This window comes from Camelus ferus, chromosome 20 (genome assembly GCF_009834535.1).
Source record: "Camelus ferus isolate YT-003-E chromosome 20, BCGSAC_Cfer_1.0, whole genome shotgun sequence".
NCBI lineage: Eukaryota > Metazoa > Chordata > Mammalia > Artiodactyla > Camelidae > Camelus > Camelus ferus.
The window spans coordinates 1,882,045-1,903,411 of NC_045715.1; the positions used below are offsets into that span (position 1 = coordinate 1,882,045).

Below are 21,367 nucleotides of genomic sequence, written 5' to 3' on the forward strand. Positions count from 1 at the left end.
AAGACCGATGTGACAGTGAATCCTATTCTCACCGTGAATATTTGAATGAATGGTTGGCAGCATAAAAGGGCAGATTTGGGAAGGCTGGATTTAAGCAGAGGTGATGGATAACCAGGAAGGAGGATGTAAAAAGAGACTGGTAAAGTGTTCTGAGGATGTGGGGTTGTCCTAGGTGGCCAGAGAAACCGTGTGGGAGAGGCAAGTCTTCCATTTATCCAGCTCCTTTAATTTGGGGGCCATTGGATGAAACACTGCATGTGTGTTGTTTCATTGTTTCTCGGAGCTCTGAAAGATAGGAAGTATCTCCATTTTCTAGAAAAGGAAGTTGGAGCCTAAGGAAGTGAAGAAAATTGCTTGAAGTTTACTTAGTAAATAAATGACAGGGCCAGGAATAAAATTCAACTCTGACAGCAAAGTCCAAGCTTTTTCCATTCACAGACGTCTTCTCGCATTAAGTCAACAGATGCTCATTACATGACTGCCATATGCCAGATACTGGACCAGAGGATCCAAGCTGCCTTCCCCAGAGGTAACGGTGGTTTACATGTCCACTTACAGTGCTTAAATATACCCGATTCTCCAGCCCATTCACCAAACTGAGTATGCGGTCTGGAACTCTCCAAAACCTGATGGTGTAAGTGGCTTTGTAATTTACATGTTCTTGATTATTAGTGAAGTTGAGCATTTCTTCAAATGGTTATTTTACAAATTTTATTTATTTTTCCCTAAATCATCATGACATACATTTTGTCCGTCTTCCGTTGGGTTGTTTATCTTCTTACAGATTTGTTAATGCTTTTTATGTATGATGAATAGCAATACTCTGTTATTTTATGTTACAAATACTCACTCCCATTAAGTTGCTTTTCATTTTTCCTTTGTTTTTAGTATTTATTTAGAAAGATAACTCCTCACAGCAAGATTATAGAACTGTTGCCTAATTTTTCCTATATTTGTATTTTTATGTAAAATGTAATATTTTTTTCTCAAATGGATAGCCAATTATCTCAAAGCCATCTATTGATTAGTCTATTTTTCTTTCATTGTATCTTAAACTACAATTTATATATGAATCTTATTACCAGAATCTCATCTGTTTCATTGATTCATTTAATTATCTATTCCTTTTTCAATACCAAATCCTTTTAATATAATAGCTTTATTGCATACAGTATATTTGTTATATCATTTTACTCTGTACAGGTCTTCATTTTCAGATTTTCCTTTCTATAACTGTATATTTTTTCTTTCTGAAAAAATACAAGAATCACCTTGTTAATCTTTCCACTGGGATTTTCAAGGGGGAATAACTTTAAATGAACAGATTAATACAAAGTATTTATGTTTTTATAGAATTGTATCCATGCTTTAATTTAGAACTTTAAAGTTTTATATTTTTTTGTCACATAGCTCAAACACTTTTCTTACTAGATTCATGCCAAGGTTTTATAATTTATGTTGTTACTGTGAGTGCGAGTTTATTTTTCCCAATAGTGAATGGCTAAGTAAACTGTGGTACATCTGGACAATGGAATATTAGTCCATGCTTAAAAGATATGAACTATTAAGTCATAAAAAGGCATGGAGGAAACTTACTAAAGACATGGAATGATGCATATTACTAAGTGAAAGAAGCTAATCTGAGAAAGCTATATAGTGTATGATTCCAACTGTATGACATTCTGGAAAAGGCAAAACTATGGTGACAGTAAAAATGTAGATAATGCAGGACACTGTGCACGTGTAGGGGGAGGATGTATATGAGAAATCTCTATACGTTCCTCTCAATTTTACTGTGAACCTAAAATAGCAAGTCTTAAAAAAAAAAAAAAAAAAAAGACCTATGCTGATCACAGTAACAGCAGAGATAACAGTTGTCCCTCAAGGTCTCTAAGCGGTAGAAGAACAACTCAGAACCCCCCTCCACACGTTGGACTTGGTGACCAAAGCCTTTAGTTGGTGTCAGAGAAATGGGATTTTTCTAGAATGGCCCTGGCTCACAGAAATAAGTGGTTTGTTAGGAGAAAGGATAAAGGGTGTGGGGTGAAGAACTTCTGCCCCTTGGAATGGATACCTAGTCACCCACACTGGGAACTGCCATCAGTCACTAATCCAGCTGAGTCCATGGGCACCCTGAGTTCTGGGAGCCACTCTAGCAAATTAGTCCCAGCTATGGAGAGGGTCGTGGCAGTCTGTAGCCAGTCAGTCAGAAGCACAGGTGACAACCTGGGCTTGTGTTTGGTGTCAGCAATGAAAGGCAGACCCATGGGGCTGAGCCCTTAGCCTGTGGGATCTGATGCTATCTTCAGATAAACAGTGTAAAAACTGAGTTGAACTGTGGGACACCCAGCTGGTGTAAGAGAGTTGCTCCTTGGTGGCGTGGGAACGCTCCCTAAAAAGCACACGTTGGAATTGGGTCCAAAACCTTATAATGTGTCATCTAAGAATGGTTATTGCAAATTTTAAGAAACTGTTGCCTGTCTTTTTAAAAATCCCTGAAAAAAAATTCACATAAAGGGCTAATTCATGGAGTTGTAAAGGGCAATGAGAATAAATAGAAGGAAAAGTTATAAAGCATTTCTTCACAATAGCATACAGTCCACTCTGCTACACTGGGAATTTCATTTATATATAGAATGTTTATATGAACGTCTTTGGGATCCAGCATAAATTTTTGATTGCATTTAGAAATACAGGGAAAAAAACATGAAATAGCAAAAATGAAAGAGAATTCAAGGTGAACGGAAACTCTTGGTCAGTTAAAAAGTTTCACACCTCCCTACCTGTCTTTTCTCTGCCTCCTGACTCAAAGCTCTAAGGCATGTAAACACTAGGAACTAGTGTTCCCTGCAGAAGCCTTCTTGGGTTATATAAAACCAAGACAGAGTTCTTAATGAATTAAAACACTGTGGAGAAAGTAGAGCACGTCTGGACTTACCAGCTCCTCAAAAGCAAGACTGTGCATTTTATTTCTTTCAACATGCCCAGAATGCACTGGAAAGACATTCAATAAATACTTACTGAATTGAACCTTAATGAGAAACAGACAATGCTGTTCTTCTAACTGTTGGTTCTATTTTATGGGGGCAGCTTAAAAATTAATCCTTTTGGATGATGACATTCAAGGTCAGGAATGTTCGTTCTCCTTCCTTCTTCTTCACTCTATCTGTGCAAGCCTTTTCAGTTTATTGGATTCAGTGTTCCTCCCTAAAATACTGATACTAGTAACCAGAATTACCAATAAAATGTTAAAAGCAAAAAAAAAAAAAATTGCTCCTGTTAAAAAGTTTTAAAAAGTAATTTTGTCAAGAAATTTTGTGTTCTCTTCAGGTCCAATAAAGGGCTTTGAGGAAAACGCTGGGGAGTTTTGTTTGCTGAAGTCCAAGAAAGACAAAAGGAACCTATATTTAAACTCAGATTGGACTTTGTACTTATTCAGCCTTCACTCAGAAAATATAAGTGCCTACTGCCTACCAGGCGATGTGATAACTGATTGTTAACGCCGGGTTAGCCGGGAAGTAGTATAATGTGAATCATTACAGAGCTTTGATCTGTAGAAGTGAGATAACTCTCTATCCCAGAGAGTTAACAGGAAAACAGGAAAGGGAACTAGGTAAACTCAAGGTGCCCACTAGCTCTCTAACTCTTCCTCCATGCTTATCACAAACCAAGACAGGGAAAATCTCAAGCATTCTGACTTAGGAGGTGTTAACAGATCATAAAGTTTGATAGGGTGAAACAAAGCTATGGGCACCACTCTGTTACCTAAACTTCCAGTAATGAAATTAAGTGAAATGAAACTAAGCATTAGTGGATAATGTAACTTGGTTCAGCGAATCAGTAATTATGGTAACTCCACAATCATAATGAACCTAATTGGTGAAATTTTTCTGCCACTTGAGAACCCAAGATGTACAAGATTAGGTCAAGTGCATTCCATTCTCGAACAACTAAAGAACTCTGGCTGAGACATTTCTAGACCCACCGGCTTCCTTAAGGATCTCTAGAAGTTTAGATACTTTCAGAGCCACCAACCATGTGGATCACCAGAGTGGACCTAGAGGACCATTCTCAGAAATGAATCTGGGGATTATACCAGATAGGTATGATTCTTTATCCTTTTTGCTATTCTGAATTTAATCTGGAATGACAGAATTAGGGTCTAAAAACAAACAAACAAAATGGCATCCAAAGGTAAAACAAGGGACTGAACCTCAAAAGGTGAGTTGGAAATGGAACTGGAGAAGAAAGCTGAAAATAGGCAGTGATGGACCTTATTTGCCACTGTAAGGAGCTAGACTGTTACTGACATTTGGGGAGGGAAAGTTCACTACTGGGTTGTATCACCCCGAGACATCTGGCATACCAGGCTTCCTGATGCCCAGCTGTGACTCTCCCTATACCTTGTTTTGGTTAGGAGTATTTCTTAATCAGATATTGAGACAGAATTTAAATGCAAGTAGTCTATTTGGCAGCTGCAAGAAATCCAGTAGTGGAGAGAGAAAGTGATACAAAGAATGGAAGGCAACCAGTTCAGGGTGTGTTATCAAGCTAGCTACTGCTGATAATACAGGTGACTGAGCCTAATCATGTAGGAAAACTTGAAAACAGCATAGAATAGCACTTTTTAGTTATCTCACCAGGGTGTAGGAGCAGAGGTATTTATACTCCAACTTCTGTTAATCTTGTTTGAAGGCTGCTGATATGATTGGGGGTGTAGAATATTTCTTCAAAAACAGATGAAGTTGGAAACATGGAAGTGTTAAGTCCCACAGGAGGGATGTATGCAGAGAACCAACATTGTTTGCTACCACACACATTTAGTTCTAAATGACCTTCTAGAGGTCAGTATTGATCCTAGCTTGGTCTTGCCCCACCCAACAAGTCAACTGCTTTGGGCTCTCACAAGTCACTGAAGAGTTTTAGAATGTGAAACAATAACTGTCACATGTGCCTTTTTAATAGCATACTCGTTTGGTTATAGAAGGAATGCAACATTGAAGGCCTAGGAGCCAGTTAAGAAGATACCACAGCAGAGAGAGCAGTTAGAAAATAAACAAATAAATAAGTAAAACAGTATGTTAGAAATCAATATGAAAAATAGGAAAAGAGAGTAGAGAAGGGGATAGAGGGTATCAAGAGGTTGAAGCAGAGGGCTGTGTTTCTAGACTGTATGGTTCGAGAAGGTCTCACTGGGAAGGTGATATTTCAACAAAAATATAAAAGAAGTAAGGGAGCAAGCCATGAAGGAATTGGAGGAATGTGCTCAAGGCTGAGGGAAAGTAAAGGCAAAAGCTCTGAGTTGACTATGTGCTTGGCTCTCACAGGGAAAAGGAAAGCGCCAGAGAGCCTGGAGTACTACGAACTAGGGGCTGGGGGCTGAGAGGGTGCAGCATGAAAGATCACCATGGTGGGCAGTCTCCGAGGTGGCTGCAGAGATCCCCAGCTCCTGGGATTCCCTCCTTTGTGTGATCTCTTCCTTTGAGTGTGGTTACACCAATTCACTCACTTCGAGCAAAGAGAAAATGACAGATGGGATGCTGGGAGCAGCCCTATGGAGAGGACCACACGGCATAGTGAGAAGCTGAGGACCTCAGTCTGGCATCTTTCGAGAAACTGAAGCTGGCCACCAGTTACATGAGTGAGCTTGGAAGTGGATCCTTTAGCCTCAGCAGATACTTGAAATGATTAAGCCTGGCCAGCAGCTTGACTGCAACCTCATGAGAGCCCTTCAGCCAGAGTTACTCAGTTCAGATGCTCCCAGATTCCTGACCAAATTGTGACCTAATACATAAAACAATTAAGTGTCATTTTATGCAGCCAAGTTTTGGGTTGCTTTGTTATATAGCTATAGATAATAGTCAGGTAGAGAACTGTAGTCAATTCTGTGATGTTACCTTTTATGCTAAGTGAGAGGAGAAGCCATTGGGAGGTTTAAATAGAAGAGTAAATTATCTAACTTACATATTTAAAGGGTCAGTTTGGCTGCTGTGTTGAGAATAGAGTGTTTGAGGGGAAAGGAAGGAACAGAAAGAATAGTTAAGAAACTACTCAAATAGCCCAGGCAACACATGCTAATGTAGGCTTTGACCAAGATAGTAGCAGTGAGAGGGTCAGAAGGGTTGTACTTTGATACAACTTAAATGTATACTAAACAGAATCTGCTAAAGGATTAGAAAGTGAGGAGAAAGAAAGAAGTCAAAGGTCACTTTGAGGTTTTAGGCCTGAGCAATTGGAAGAATGGGCATGCTATTAATTAAGCTGGAGAAGACTGTGAGAAGAAACAGGTTTGGGTGGGAGACAGGAGGTCAGTTTTGGATGTGTTAGGTTCAAGATGCTTTTTAGGCATCTGAAGGAGCTACTGAGCAGGATGTAGGATATTTCAGTCTGGGGTTCAGGGGGCAGGAATTGACTTAGAGACACAAGATGGGAGAGTCAGACTGCACACAGATGACATATAAAGAGAATGAGTATAGATAGGAAGAGCTGTCTGAAGTCTGAGGCCTGAGGTCCTCCAACATTGAGAATTTGGAGAAATGAGGCATAGCCAGTAGGAAAAATCAGGAGAGTGTGGTACCCTGGGAGTCAAGGAAAAAAAGTCTTTTAAGGGAAGAGTGATCAACGGTGTCTAATGCTGCTAATTGTTCAAATAAGATGAGGACAGAGAATTGGCCAGTGGGTTTGGCAGCAGGGTGCTTGATGCATAACCTTGCCAGAAACAGTTTTAGTTGGTGGTACTTGGAGTGAAATGAGGAGAAAACAAAGAGATGGAAACTGAAAACAGCAAAGGTAGGAGTTTGGATTGGTTTTGCTACAAAAGGAAGGAGAGAAATGGAAGGGACTAGAAGGGGAAATGGGGCTACATAAAATAATTGTGTGTTCGTTGTATATGGGGACAATCCAGCTAGGAAGGACCAAACCAGTGATGCAGGAGAGAGACAAGGGAGGTCTGCTACGGTGGTGACCCTGAGGGGACAAGAGGGACAGGCACAGGCCAGCCTTCCCTGGGGTCTCAGACGACTAATCCACAGAAACAGGGCACAGGGTAGGCGCACAGGTTAGCAGAGGTGGTGTGTGGTAGTAGGGCTTGTGGGACTCTTTTCTGTTTGTTTCCATTTTCTCAGTTAAGGAGAAAGTACGGTGATTGGCTCAGAGTGAGGATGGGGGAGGTGTTAGAAACTTGAGGAGGGGGTGTGAGAGTCATCTAGAAAAGCAGAAATGCAAACAGATCAGGGACAATGCCTGGCAACCCTAAGGGATCACTCAGTTAGTTGTCACCTATTCAAAAGCAAGACCAGTCAGCATATTAAAGAGTTTTTCTTGGGTTGTGTTCAACTGCATGGCCCACGCAGAGAGTTGGATTTATCCAGAACTGTGATTTTGGTAAAGGGGTATGACCAACGAGAGAGGAGGAGGGTGAATAGAAGAGCGTGTTGATAGTGATAAAACATGGAATTAACATCAACAAGGAGAGAAGGGAGGAAATGAGGGGTGAGGGACAGTGAGTGTGGATTGACTGATGTGCAGTGGGTCCTGGCAAGACAGGACGACTGTGGAAGTGCTGGAAGAAGCCAGAAACAAAATAGGAAACAGTGGCTGGAGGGTGGCGACTTGGAACTGAGATCCTGGCATGGATGCACTGGCTTGGGTGCAATCAATGTGGCAGATTGCTATCAGTATCCCTTCAGGAGGACCTAGGAGTCCTGTAACTCTGTTGTCCTGTCAACTGCTTGAGTCTGCTCTTTGGATCTGGGGAAGGCCTAGGAGATGAAAGCCTTTTTATTACAAACATGAAACAAGGGGGCACAGAGGGGCATTTGTACCCCAAAAGGCTCTTCAGGGTCCTGCTTGGTTTCAAAACAAGTTCAATTTTATTTTAAAAAGTTTCAATCAGATTTTATTTGGAAATTTTAAGCAGATTCAGTATATAATATTTTCCTGAATACTTATCATTTATTTTCTTTTAACTGTACAATGCAAAGCAAAAGCAATGGTGTTTTCACCAAGTCCATCCAGATTCCTTGCCATCCCCTGCAGTTTACTAGTGAATGGACGGACTATACTACTTTCCATGACTACCATGAAGTGACATGGTTGAGGGCCACTGATTTCCTTTGGTTGTTAGATGGAAACTTGACTGACCCATTCTGCTCCCAACCCTCCCATAAGACAGGCCCCAACCCTACACTGGAAATACAGTAAGTGAATGTCTTCTGGTTATGACTTTCTCAAAGGATGATGGTTATTTCTGCCTGCAAACCCTCCATCCCTGCCCTCCTGGTCACTTCCCACGTTGCTGAGCCGCCCAAGCCCAGGGCAGCTCCCTGGGACAGTGTGAAGCAAGAGGGTTTGTATGAACCTTACTGCTGATGTGATTCCTGCCTGGTAGTGGCTGACCAGCTCTTCTTCCAGCTCTAAGAGGAAGGGCCCAGCTTTCCAAGAACCTGTAGCTCTTAGAAAAATCCTCTCCTCTTCTCCCTGGTATACACATGCTCTTACTCTGCCAGCAGTGGTAAAAAACTAATACCCCTAATTCTCCTCTTTGGCTTGGAATTTTCTTTCCTTTCCCACTGGGTCTCTGGAGGGAAGGAAAGTAACATTAAATTTGCTTGTGTATTTATCACAGACTGTGAGGCTGAGTCTCTGTGTAAGAACCATTCATCTGGCAGTGACGACTACACATTAGAATCACCTGGAGAGCTTTAAAAGCATACCAAGCCTGGGCTGAACCCCAGACAGACGGAATCAGGATCGCTGAAGGTGGAGTGAGGGCATCAGGAGATTTTAAAAGCTCCTCTGGTGCTTCTAGTATGCAGACACAGTTGAGACCAACTGCTCTTAGCTCTACATGTGAAACTAGAACATTAGGGTCTTTAGTTGACAAGAAGTAACTCAGAAAGATCTAAATTTCAATCTCTGTATCAGTGGCATAAGATTACACGTTAGAATCCTAATCAAAAATTTCAGAGAATTTCCCTTCTTGACCACCAACTGTCTCTCTTTTTCTCATCTCTACAATTTGCAGGGTTCTTTGGGGAATTTTTACAGGCCTGTTCTCATGAGACAGACACAGTTAAGTATAACTAATCCAAGTTAATGCTGGGGTAGTGTCAGACAGTTAAAAGACACTCCCTTTTCCAATTCAGTCTCTTTTCCAATATCATTCATTCTCCTTTTCAAATTCATCAGTTTATTCCATGAATATCTAATTATGTACAAGGAAATTCTCAGATATTGTGGCATAAAAAGATCTTGGGACACTTCTGTGGTCTTCAAAGTGCTTTTGGTCCAGTTTTCTACAACTAACTAAATCCAAGGCAGTGTGTGATGCCTTGAGTGAGGTTCAAAAGTTTTATACCCCAGGAGGGTGGAACTGAAGCTCAAAACAGGCTGGAGCCACGTGGGGGTCGGTCCATGTCAGCAACTGGCACTTCACAGGTGATGAGATTAGGAAACAGGGTGGGTGGTGTGGATGACAAAGAGGCGCTTCAGGAGATGATTTTAGCTTCCGGATGAGCAATGAATTAAGATAGAAAGAGTAACTTTAGCTGAGGCAGGGAAACTAATTAGAAGACTACTTCATGGTTTACGTCGCTGTGAATTAATACGGCCAGACAAAACTCATCTAAGTGCAAAAAACCCCAAACCAAAACAAAACTCAGAACCACGGTTACTTTGCGGAGGAAAAGTGGGAGATGACTGACAAGGGGTATCAGGAAACTTTGGGGGGTGATGGTAATAATTCTGTATCTTGATACAGAATTGGGTAAAAGGGTACATTCATTGGTAAAAACAGTGAATGGACACAGAAGATTTGTACATTACATCATACATGAGTTTTATCAAGGAAGAAAAACTGGCAACAAAGAGAGACCCAAGGTGATGACATTTAAATTGAGTATTTACAGGGACGTGCATTGATGACTGTAATTTATTTTTAAACGCCTCCAAAACTAAGATGGACGGATGGATGGAAAGACATGCAACAAAGCGAGTGTACAGTGACTCGCTCACAGTGGGCACGGATGTTTGTTATACAACTCTTTTAACTTTGCTCTGCGTTTACAATGTTTCCTAATAAAACGGGAAGAAGAAAGGCTCTGAAGCCGAGGACGAGACCAGCGGTATGTCAGGCCTTGACTGACGGGGCCCGTCCTGGCGGAAGGCGGCAGGGCGGCGGAGACCCCGCTCCGGGAAGGACCGGGCGGGGACCCGGGGGACAGCCGCGCAGCCCCCTCGCAGGAGCGCAAACCCGCCGGAGCCTCGGCAGCGCTCACACCGCTACTGTCTCACCCCCACAGCTCTGTACGGAAATCACTCGTTTTCAGATGAGGAAACAGACGCCCAAGCGGGGTTAAGTCCTCACAGGAATGGGCAAGTCAGAAGTCTGAGGGGAAGACGACGAGTAGGATTCTGAGATGAAAGGACATTGAGGAGGTAACGTTACTGACCTTTTTGAGTTGGTCCCCTACAAGGTCCTCCTCCCATGTGTCACTCGAGCCAGCAGAACCAGACGGCCATTCCGTTCAGAAGCAAACGAAAGCAACCTCCCGGGATAAGAAATAAGTGCACAAGCTCGCGCCAAGCGGGGCGGCGCCATTTTATAGGTTGGGGAGGGGGCGGGGTTCTCGTGGGTGGGCGTGGCTGCGCCGCTCAGGCTCCGGGTCCCGAGCAGGTGCAGCCTCTCTGCGAACGGCCCGCCGCCGCCATCTTGAGTCCCGTGCTGTGGGCGGGGCTTCTGCGCACGGAGCCGAGGTGCAGGTGCCGCTCTTTCGCACCAGGAAGTTGGTCTGAAGGGCCCGGCGAGGCCTCTGCACGCGGCCGCGCCACCAAGCACGAAGGGAAAGGAAGGTTAGACTTCATTACCCAGGTTCTGTTTTCAGTTCCCGGGGGTCGTTCCGGGCTTTGCTGGTGACAGGAATACCCAGTGGGGAATCAGAAAGCCGCAGCTCTGAGTCCGAGGAGAAGGCCGCACGCGTAGGCTTGGTGACGTCGGAGGACCCCCCGCCCCGTGCCGCTGCGGCAGTGCTGAGGGCAGGTGGGCACCTGAGGAGGCGGGCGGGCTGCAGGGAGCGCCGGGGCGAGTACGCAGGGGCTGGGGGAAGCCCGGGCCGCGGGAGGACCCGCGGGGCCGAGTGCGGCGGGTCCGGGGCTCCCGGGCGCTTTGCCGCCGCCAGCCGGAGACGCACCCCCGCCCCTCCCTGACCTCGCCTGGGCGCCCTGACCGGCGTGCCGTGCACGTTTGTGGCTTGTCACCAGTGCTGCTTCCCCTCTCGCATGATTGTTTTTCTTCTCCAGCCCCATTTCCCAGTCATGTGGGGTCCGCCTGGGCCTTCACTCAGTGACCTGGGGTAGTCGTGTCCTCAGCCCCTGCTCCTGACTGTGGACCCCAGAAAGGGCAGCCCGGTGACCACAGCTGGGCTGAGGTGCGGTCACTGCTGCTGTCTCGTCAGCTGGTCACGGCCCATCAAGCTTTGACCATTTCCCTTTGGATTCTCTTTCAGGCCCACACGAGTCGGTACACAGAAGAAGTGGGGGTGAGCCAGTGCCAGAGGGGCGCACTGTCACAGCGGAGCAAGGAGATCCGAAGACGATGATCTGCAGTCTTGGCGGATACGGAGGAGACTTAGCGGGATGCGATTAGGTAAGACCTTGGCAGATGGCCTTCGTTTGTTGTCTGACTTAGTAAGTGTAAGAGCTTCTGGTGGAAATACCCACAAACTTTCTACTGTCCACTTTTAACAGTCTATCCGAAAAGCAAACTATATACAAATACGTTTTAATTATTTTAAATTGGCATATAATTGACATATAGCACATTGTATTAATTTTAGATCTACAACCTAAATGGTTTGATGTGTTTATTGCAAAATAATTATCACAATAAGTTTAGTTAACATCCATTGCCACGCATAGTTACAATTTTTTCCTGCGATGAACACTTTTAAGCCTACTCTTTAAGCAAGTTCCAAATATACAATACAGTGTTGTTAACAGTCACCTTGCTGTACATTACATCCCCAGGGCTTATTTCTCTTACAACTGAAAGTTTGTACTTTTCTGACCACCTTCACCCATTTCGCTCACCTCCCCCAACCCCACTTCTAGCAATCATTCTATCTGTTCTCCATATCTGTGACCTCGATTTTTTAAAAAATTGAAGTATAGTTGATTTATAATAATAGTTTCTGGTATACAGCATTGTGATTCAGTATTTTTACAGATTATACTCCATTAAAAATAATTTAAAAACAATGGCTCTATTTCCCTGTTCTATGCAATAAACCCTTGTTGCTTGTCTATGTTATAATTATATATAGTAGTTTGTATCTCTTAACCCCACATCCCTTATTGGCCCCTACCAGCCCTCCTTTTGTAACCACTAGTTTTCTATATCTGAGTCTGTTTCTGTTTTGCATATACATTCATATACATTATTTTTTAGATTCTAGATACAAATGATATCATACAGTATTTATCTTTTGATGTCTGACTTATTCACTAAGCATAATATTCTCTAGATCCATCCACATTGCTGCAAATGGCAGAATTTCATTCTTTTCTTTTTAATGGCTAAATAATACTGCATTGTGTATATATATATACAACTTCTTTATCCAGTCATCTGGTGATGGACACTTAGGTTGTTATGTCTTGGCTATTGTAAATAGTGCTGCTATGAACATTGGGTGCGTGCATTTTTTCTAATTACTGTTTTCATTTTTTCTGGATATGTAACCACAGGTGGAATTGCTAGATCATAAGGCAGTTCTACTTTTAGTCTTTGTTGGAACCTCATACTGTTTTCCACAGTGGCTGCACCAATTTACATTCCACAAGGCTAGGGGACCCTGCGCTGCCCTCTCGAGTTCAATTTTTAAACAAGATTTCACATGTAAGTGAGAAAATTCAGTATTTGTCTTTCTCTCTCTGATTTTATCTCAGTATAATGCCCTCAGGGTCCATCCATGTTGTCACAAATGGCAGGATTTCCTTCTTTTTTATGGCTAAATAACATTCCATGGTGTGTGTGTGGGGGGGGGGGTGTTCCGTATTTTTTAATCTGTTTATCTGTTGATGAACACAGGTTGTTTCCATGTCTTGGCTGTTGGCGATAATGCTGCAGTAAACATGGGGGTGCAGATATCTTTTTGACTTAGTGTGTTTGTTGCTTTGGCTAAATCCCCAGAAGTACAATTGCTGGATCATATGGTAGTTCCATTTTTAATTTTTTCAGGAACCTCTGTGGTGGTTTCCACAGTGACTACACCAGTTTACACCCCCACCAGCAGTGCACAAGGATTCCCTTTTCTCCACATCCTTACCAACACTTGCTATTTCTTGTATTTTTGATAATAGCCATTCTGACAGGTGTGAGGTGATATCTCATTACGGTTTTGACTTGCATCTGCCTGATGATTAGTGATACTGGGCATCTTCCATGTGCCTGTTGATTGTTTTGTCTTACATACAATATATTTTTTAAAAAGTTACATAATGAGAAGGAAATTATTGGAGGTTTCAAGAGTGTTGTTTCTGTAAAGTGGTGAGGGCAATTTCCAAATTTTAGTGGAGGAGGAAGCATTGGATGATGGGGAAATTGAGGTAATTAATGTAGAATTGGAGATCATTTGTGGTAATGTCTGGCTGTGAAAGGCAAAAGGGGAAAGTGGAATGGTTAGGATAGCAAGTAGAAAAAAGTTCAAGGGCTCTTGGTGAAAAAATACGAAACAAGATCTCCTAAACCTGAGTGTTTTATATGACAAGCATCGTGCTGGACACTGAAAATACAAGAGCCATCATAGCACAGCCTTGCCTTCAAGTATCTCAGAGTCTGTTGGAGAAGACAGATACATTAACATGTCGTAACCAAAGGGAGTGTGAAAATGGAAGCATCAGCATGGGCACTTAAGGGAAGGAGTGTCTCACTGTGTCTGGGAGCATTGGCAATGGCTTCATAGAAGAAGTGGCATTTAAGGTGTGTCTTAATGATGGAGTAGCTTGGAAGGATTTAAGGGAAAGTGAATTTCCAGTAAGAGATACAGCATGTGAAGAGGCTTCAGAAGGTGGGGGCGTACGACATGTTCGAGGATTGATGAACAGTTCAGTTTGACTGTTACAGGGTGAATGAAAGGGGGCAGAAGGAGATAAGGCTAGAAAGGTACACAGGACCAGATGGTGAACAGGAACTTGTCTTATCTGGTAAGGAGTTTGGATTTTATTCTGTGGGCAATAAGGAAGTCAGGCTGAGGAGAATATAGTAAAACTTGTGTTTGAAAAAGATAACCAGGGTCCAGGTGTGACAGAACACATAGATTGCACAATACACCCTCTAAGAACAGCTAGAAAAGTCAGGCAAATCCGTAGTCTAGAAATAAGTTTTGGAAGCCTCTACGTACTGCTGAGCAAGTGGAATTAAGGGCACAAAATCCTGGAGAAGGGAGGACCAGTGCAGAGAATTGAGCTGACAGTGTACAGCCGCTTTTCCCTCAGGGCGCTTGTTGATTCTGGGTGTAGAGCAAGAGACCAAGATTTCAGGCCAAGAGATTGCGGATATGATTCCTGCTAAGAACAGAAGAGGTTTCTTACCAAGACAAAATTAGAGACTTAGAGGCTAGATTTTTTTGAGAAAAGAGGTAGGCAACTGACCCCTGTACTCTGTTGGATTTCCCTCAAGACATCTGCTAAATTCTCAGTTTAACTCTGTTAATTTCAGGAGACCTCAAATCACTACAGTATTGAGTCCTCCAATCCGAGAACATAATATAACCTTCCATTCGTTTACAGTACTTCAGTTTCTCTCAGTAGTGGTTTGTAGTTTTTGATGTAGAGGTGTTAACACTTTTTTTTTATTAGATTTACTCCGAGGTTTTTCATCTATTTTTGAAGTTATTGTAAACTGTCATCTTCCAAATTTCATTTTTCTGTTGGTTTGTTGCTAATATTAAAAATACGATTGATTTTTTTATGTTGATCTCACTTCATGAACTTGTTAAATTTACTGAGGAATTGTGATAGTTTTTCTGTGGAGTCTTTTGAATTTTATAAGCACAACATCTTGTTGGGTGAAGATTTCTTTCACCTCTTCTTGTTATGAGTGGTGAAAGTGGAGATGACAGAGGCCCTTTGTGGATTGTGATCCCTAATGACAGACTCCCCTGAGAGCTGGCGGCTGAACGAAGAGCACTACTTGTGACTTGTGTCTTGGAATCCCAGTCTGTTGGAATGGCTGCCAGCTGTATCGTAGTGTACGCGCTTTCTGGGTGGCAGAGGCCAGACTGAATATTCTCACTAGTCATCGACCAAGCTCTCAGGGCCTAGAATAGCATGAAACTGAACCTTCATCCGGTTTTTACATCAGGGACCTACAGCAAAGTTTGTCTAAACAGACGCCATTCTGGTGAGAAGCGTGACCTCACCGGTGTGTGAGGCCAGCTTGAATAACGGGCGTACAGGACCTATGCCTGTGTTCTGCTCTGTGGTTTTCCTTCTTATGACAGGTGACGCAAAAAACAGACTAAAGAGAACAACCGATATCTGAGAGGACAGAGTCCACAGAATGCAAGATACTCAAAGCAGATCTTTACTAGAGTCGCTGCACCCCAGGAACCAGTTTACACAGACGTCTTCTCCTACTGATCTAAATTCAGAAAAAGAAAAGGGCTCTCACCACTCTGGCTTTTAACAGACCAACTCCACGTGCAGAGATGTGGGGGACTGATGTGGTAGGAATCCTCCCCTTCTGCCAGCGCTGACCAGAAGTCCCAGGACCCTCAGCGGCAGCAGCCCTGGAGAACAGCTTCCAGCCGATACCGTCTCCTGGCTCACTTGCCAAAACTGTAGGGGAGAACGACTTTTCCTCTTTTCTCTTCTAAGCTCTTTGACTGGTCTAATAGTTAAATTGACATGAGACAGATTAATAGGAGAAATACGAATTTAATTCCTGTATATGGGAGCTCATAGAAATACGAGACTCAAAGAAGTGGCCAAAGCAGGCAGCTTTTATACCTATTAGACAAAGAAACAATAAATTTGTGAAGAATTGACAAGACAAAGAAGTTTGGGCTTTGGGTAGTAAATTAGTGTAGAAGTAACAGGTTTGTTTAAACAGTCTTCTTGGCTCTAAATTCTCTATCTCTGGTGATAAAGATGTCTGTCTACCTCCTGGTACAGGGAGGGTACCTTTCACAAGGGAGATTTATTTCATACTTTCAGGGGAACAGAGGAGGGATAAGAGTGTCCTTCATGCATTGGCTGTTTCTTAAGTAACTTTTGTTCAAAATAATCAGTATGCCAAAGTATCATATTTTGGGGCGGCCTGCTCTGAGCCCCATCAAACCCAAATGTTTCCACTTTTTAAAATAATCTTTATACAAACCGTGGGGGTCCAGTGGATCCCTACAGTAGTAAAGTAGGGCTTAGTCACATCTTAGAACCTACAAATTCAAGTTTTTAAGGAAATAATGATTTTATTTAATTCAAAATAAAATACTCTCTAAAACTGTGAAATAGGATATCTTTTCACAAATAGGTATAATACTCTATTCTTTATAAGCATACATTTTAGTAGTCTGAAATTCTGATTAAAAAAAACGTTTAACAGCTGGATATCTCATCTTTGCCTGGAATAGTGAGGTATGCATCACCAGAAGGGACTGGAATGTCTTTTCTTTCTTTCTTTATGATTCCTTGTAGCCTGCCTATCATCAGGTTGCTGACGGTGGAGAATCACTGCTAGATCAGGGACCAGAGTATCCTCAATAATCTAATCATCATCCTCTTGATAAAGTTTGGCTTTCCTCACCAGGGAGTGAGCTCTTGGAGATCTCTTCCAGACTGTTGTGAGGATGCTGCGCTAAACTCTGCCAGTGTTCTACCAAAAATTCTCTTCCTTGAGTACTAACCCTAATGTTTGTGAGACAGGATATTGTCCTGGGGCATTTAAAAAATGTTGCTTTCAATTTTACTACTTTAAAAGATTTATTGAGTGCCATTGAACCAGAGACCTTTGGAAAGGTCTTATTACAAAAAAAGCCTCATGGTTGAGTAAGCCTTTTCCAGGAACAAGAAAATCAAAGATGACGAAGAATCCCGGAAAAAGCACATATGAGTATACGCACCACATCAGCCCTGTTTTATTTGTCTCACAGTGGCACCACTGAAACACCTTACTGACATCTATGCAGAAAATATCCCATACCTCTGGCCTTTGAAAATTCAATTTTAACATTTCCACTCCATTTTTAATGATGTAAGGGCTCTTTGGGAGTTGCTATACCAATTTTAGATTGGTTTTGAAGTTTTATAGCTTAAGGCTTGGCTTTTTCCACGGCAGAAGTCACTTTATTTGAATACCAGGGTGTGTTTCTGCTCGATCACTGGCAGAGACGATTGGAAAAAAAAAAAGTGTGAAATCTTACTTTATTGCTACCAGAAAATATTAGCCATACGGTGGAAATGTGAGAAACCCCCCACTTTGCAAGAGGAATCCAGTGTATCAGGCCTCTTGGCTCCGCTGAGATGGGTGACGGGTTCTTAGCACTCTGTACCCAGTGCAGAGAATCGTTTAGCCAGTTAGTGTCCTAACCGGAGGGGGACATGGTGTTCTCCCTGCTGCCCTTCCCGCCGCCCTTCCCTGCCGGCTAGAACGTGCTGTCACAGCTGGAGCTCCAGCACCAAGCGTGGGGGACGAGGAGGCAGAGCAGCAGGTGGGAGGAGTCTGGTTCCTGATGGTCACAGAGCTGCCAGCCTAGCCAAGCCCAGGACGACGTGCCCGGGAAAGGCCAGGTGTTAAGCCCAGGTGGCTCTTAACCTTGAGGAAGACATTGAAGGGGATCAGAATAGGCCACCCCGAAATATGCCACTGAGGCATAAGAATCATTTTGAAATGAAAACAGAGAGAAAAAGCAGACACCAGGGAAGCTTTCTGCCTTCTACCTATCTGCCTCAAGGGAGGATGCACATTTCCCTGGTGAAGGTGTCCCCCCCCATAACAGGAAGTGAGGCTCAATCTTTGTCACAGGAGATGGAACATACCGAGATGCACCTGCATAAACAGACCTTACTGAATACCTTCTGCTGGTTTCTCCCAGACGTTTACTTTCCCAAATGTACTGCCCCTGAGAGCCCAGACTCTTTTCGTTTGTCTTGGCCTTTCTGTACGAATTTATCGCCCTTTGTTAAAATGGTATATAAGCCTCTGATTCTGGTCAGCCTCTTTGGGAATTTCATTTTGTTTCTCTGAGGCCTCCCATATACACACAGAATGAACATTTTCCTCCCATTAATTCTTCTTGTGTAAGTTTGATTCACAGACTGAGGGATTTATGGTATTTAACTGCAGGCACACTGTTGTACAGCAGACCCCAGGCATTTCCCACCTTTCACGACTGGCACTCTCGACCCTTTCTCTACCCACCCCCACTCCCTGGCAGCCCCAGTTCTGCTGCGTTCATTTCTGCTTTTGTGAGTTTGATATCTCCAGATACTTCATTTAAATGAATTCACGTAGCATTTGTCCTTCTGGGACTGGTTTATTTTACTTAGTATAACGTCCTCATGGTTCATCCATGTTATAACATGTTTCTTTCTTCCATGGACAGATTTCCTTCCTTCACAGGGATAAATAATATTTTGTTGTATGCGTAGACCACATTTCTTTATCCATTCATCAATTGGTGGATATGTAGGCTGTTTCCACATCTTGGCTGTGATGTGAATAATGCTGGAGTGAACCTGGGAGTGCAGATAGCTCTCTGAGATCCTGTTTTCAATTCTTTGGACAAATACCCAGACATGGAGTGATAGGGAGCCTCCACACTGTTGTCCATACGCCAGTACTGTCTGTAGCCCCTGAATCTGGTCATTTTTGTGCAGTGTCATCTAGGCCACCCCTGAAATGGATGCTGTCGTGTATTTCTGGTTAACAGAAGGAGACAGAGGAACATGTTAAACCACACCCCAGGGGTGCAACCAAGATGCTCACAGTCTAGGTCATACTGTCTTTTGGGCCCAGCAATGCTGCTGCTCAGGGTGTCCCCCTACTTTGTGCAGCCACGCCTTTAGAGTAGCTCTCGGGTCTGGCTCACATGTCCACACTACAGAGGTCCTGACACTGCATGGGCCTGAGAGTGATGTATCCAGATCTATCCCAAGCGGTTTGCACTATACTCAGACTCACACCGTCTGCCACTAGGATTTGGGCTTTCCCTACTCTTCCACACTAATGAACTCCTGCATAGAACTTTTTCTTCCACTTGTGAGTTAGTTTTCCGGGGCTGGCTGGAACAAAGTACCACAAACTAGGTGGCTTAAAACAGAAATTTACTTTTTCACGGTCCTGGAGGTTAGCAGCCCAAGATCAAGTTGTCAGAAGGGTTGGTTCCCTATGAGGTTGTGAGGGGGAGTCCGGTCCACGACTCGCTTCTGGCCTCCGGCTGCTGGCAGTGCTGGCATCACCTGCCTTGTCAGTGCGTCACTCCAGTCTCTACCTCCATATTCACATGATGCTCTCCTGTGTGTCGCTGTCTTTGTTCTCTCTTCTTATAAGTAATATTTAATTCAGGCCCCACCCTACTCCAGTGTGACTTCATCTTAATTACTTACATCTGCAAGGACCCTTTTTCCAAATAAGGTCACATTCTTTTAGGACTTCAGCGTGTCTTTTGGGGGGACACAGTTTGACCACAATAACTAGTCTGGTGTTGTGCCTGCTACTCTAAGCCCACACCTGCCTTCACCCCTCCTCCATGAGACACAAAACTTGGCTCTTTTAAAGGAAACAGGGAAAGTGCTCCTCGTAGTTTTCCACCATGTGCCTTCAGGAAAAATTAGGCACAGCTTATTTTCAGAAAAATTTAAAGATAACCACAGTAGATCTTTTAATTCAAATTGAAAATGCATGTATTATTTTTATTGATTGTAAGTGGAACACATACCCACTACAAAAATTCAGATAATTTAGAAACATCAGTAAAATATAAAACAGATCTGTCTTCTGATACAACAGAGGAGAGGAAAGGAAAGAACACTTTGTCAACGTGGTCTAAATTGTTGGAACCAACCCTCAGCCTGAAAACACCTAAAGTTTTGGATAAAATATAAAAGATACTTTATTAAAAGCATCAGGAAACTGCCAAGGTGTAAGGAATTGGCTATCCAAAATCTAACAGCAAAGCAAGAAGGCATTTGAGGGCATTTGCTGACACCAGTGCACCCAGTCTTTGGTTTTGATGACTTCAGGAGGTGACAGAAAGCAAATTCCATGGTCAGCCTAAGAAGCGGGGGGTTGTGGAAAGGGCTAGACCCCAGGGTAAAGTATATCAGAAGTGAACTCTGACCAGGCATCTGCAAGAAAAGTTGTCCCTGAGCTGAGCAGAGGTGGAGTGGAGGGCAGGGAAACATGTCCCAGATGTGGTGATCCTTAGCTCCCCACCTGTATCTGTAGCACACACTCATGTCTCCTACATGGTCAGAAATATTTAAGCCTTAAGTGTATTTAAATGTTAGCTTGGTACAATCCCTTTGGAAGGCACTCTGATAGTTTCTCATAAAGTCATTCCTGTACCACCCACATGACCCAGCACGTTTACAGAAATATTTGTAAGTAACTGTTCATGGCAACCTTATTCATAATGACCAAAACCTGGAAAAACTTCAAGTGTCCATGAACTGGAGAATGGATAAATAAATTAATATGTATTTATGCTGTGAATTACTAGTCTGAAATTAAAAGAGCAAATTACTGGTACACACAGCATGAATAGATGTCAAAAACATAAGGCTGAGCTAAGTAGGTAGACACAGAATCATGCATACTCTATGATTCTATTTATATGAAATTCTAGAGCAGGCTAAACTGATGTAGAATGACAGAAAGCAGATTAGTGGCTGTTTGAGGTTGATGGTGGGAAAGAAGGATTACCACAGAGCACAAGGGAACTTTCCAAGGAGAAAAATATTCTATATCACGATGTCAGTGGTGGTTACGTAGCTGTAAACATTTTCAAAAGTCACTGATATACATATATATGTATATATATAATTAAAATATGTAAGTTTTATGTAATTATATCTCAATAGCATTGTTTAAAAAGTAAAAAGATAAAATCAAGTAAGTGGCCCTGGACTGACAGAGCCACAAGATACCTGGCAAGTGGGTAGAGGTACTTCTATCTTAAGCCTCAAAAGAATGTCCACAAGTAATTTTTTATGGACAGCACCTAGCACACAATAAAAAAGTATCATAGATACACTGTATCGTGGACAGGAACCTAATTTTTCAGATACAGCCTTGCAAAGACTTTAGGTAATGAAATTATTGATCATAAAACAGTCATATTCACTATGTTTAAAGAAAAATTATATA

At 42.8% G+C, this 21,367-nt stretch overlaps 1 long non-coding RNA gene across 1 annotated transcript in view; it reads left to right on the forward strand.

The window, feature by feature from the left end:
• Window positions 1-513: 513 nt before the first annotated feature.
• Window positions 514-21,367, forward strand: part of LOC106728538 — a 124,348-nt gene continuing 103,494 nt past the window's right edge. The window contains exons 1-2 of the long non-coding RNA XR_004313324.1: window positions 514-634; window positions 11,505-11,644. This is a non-coding gene — a long non-coding RNA (uncharacterized LOC106728538). The remainder of the gene's footprint in view (window positions 635-11,504; window positions 11,645-21,367) is intronic.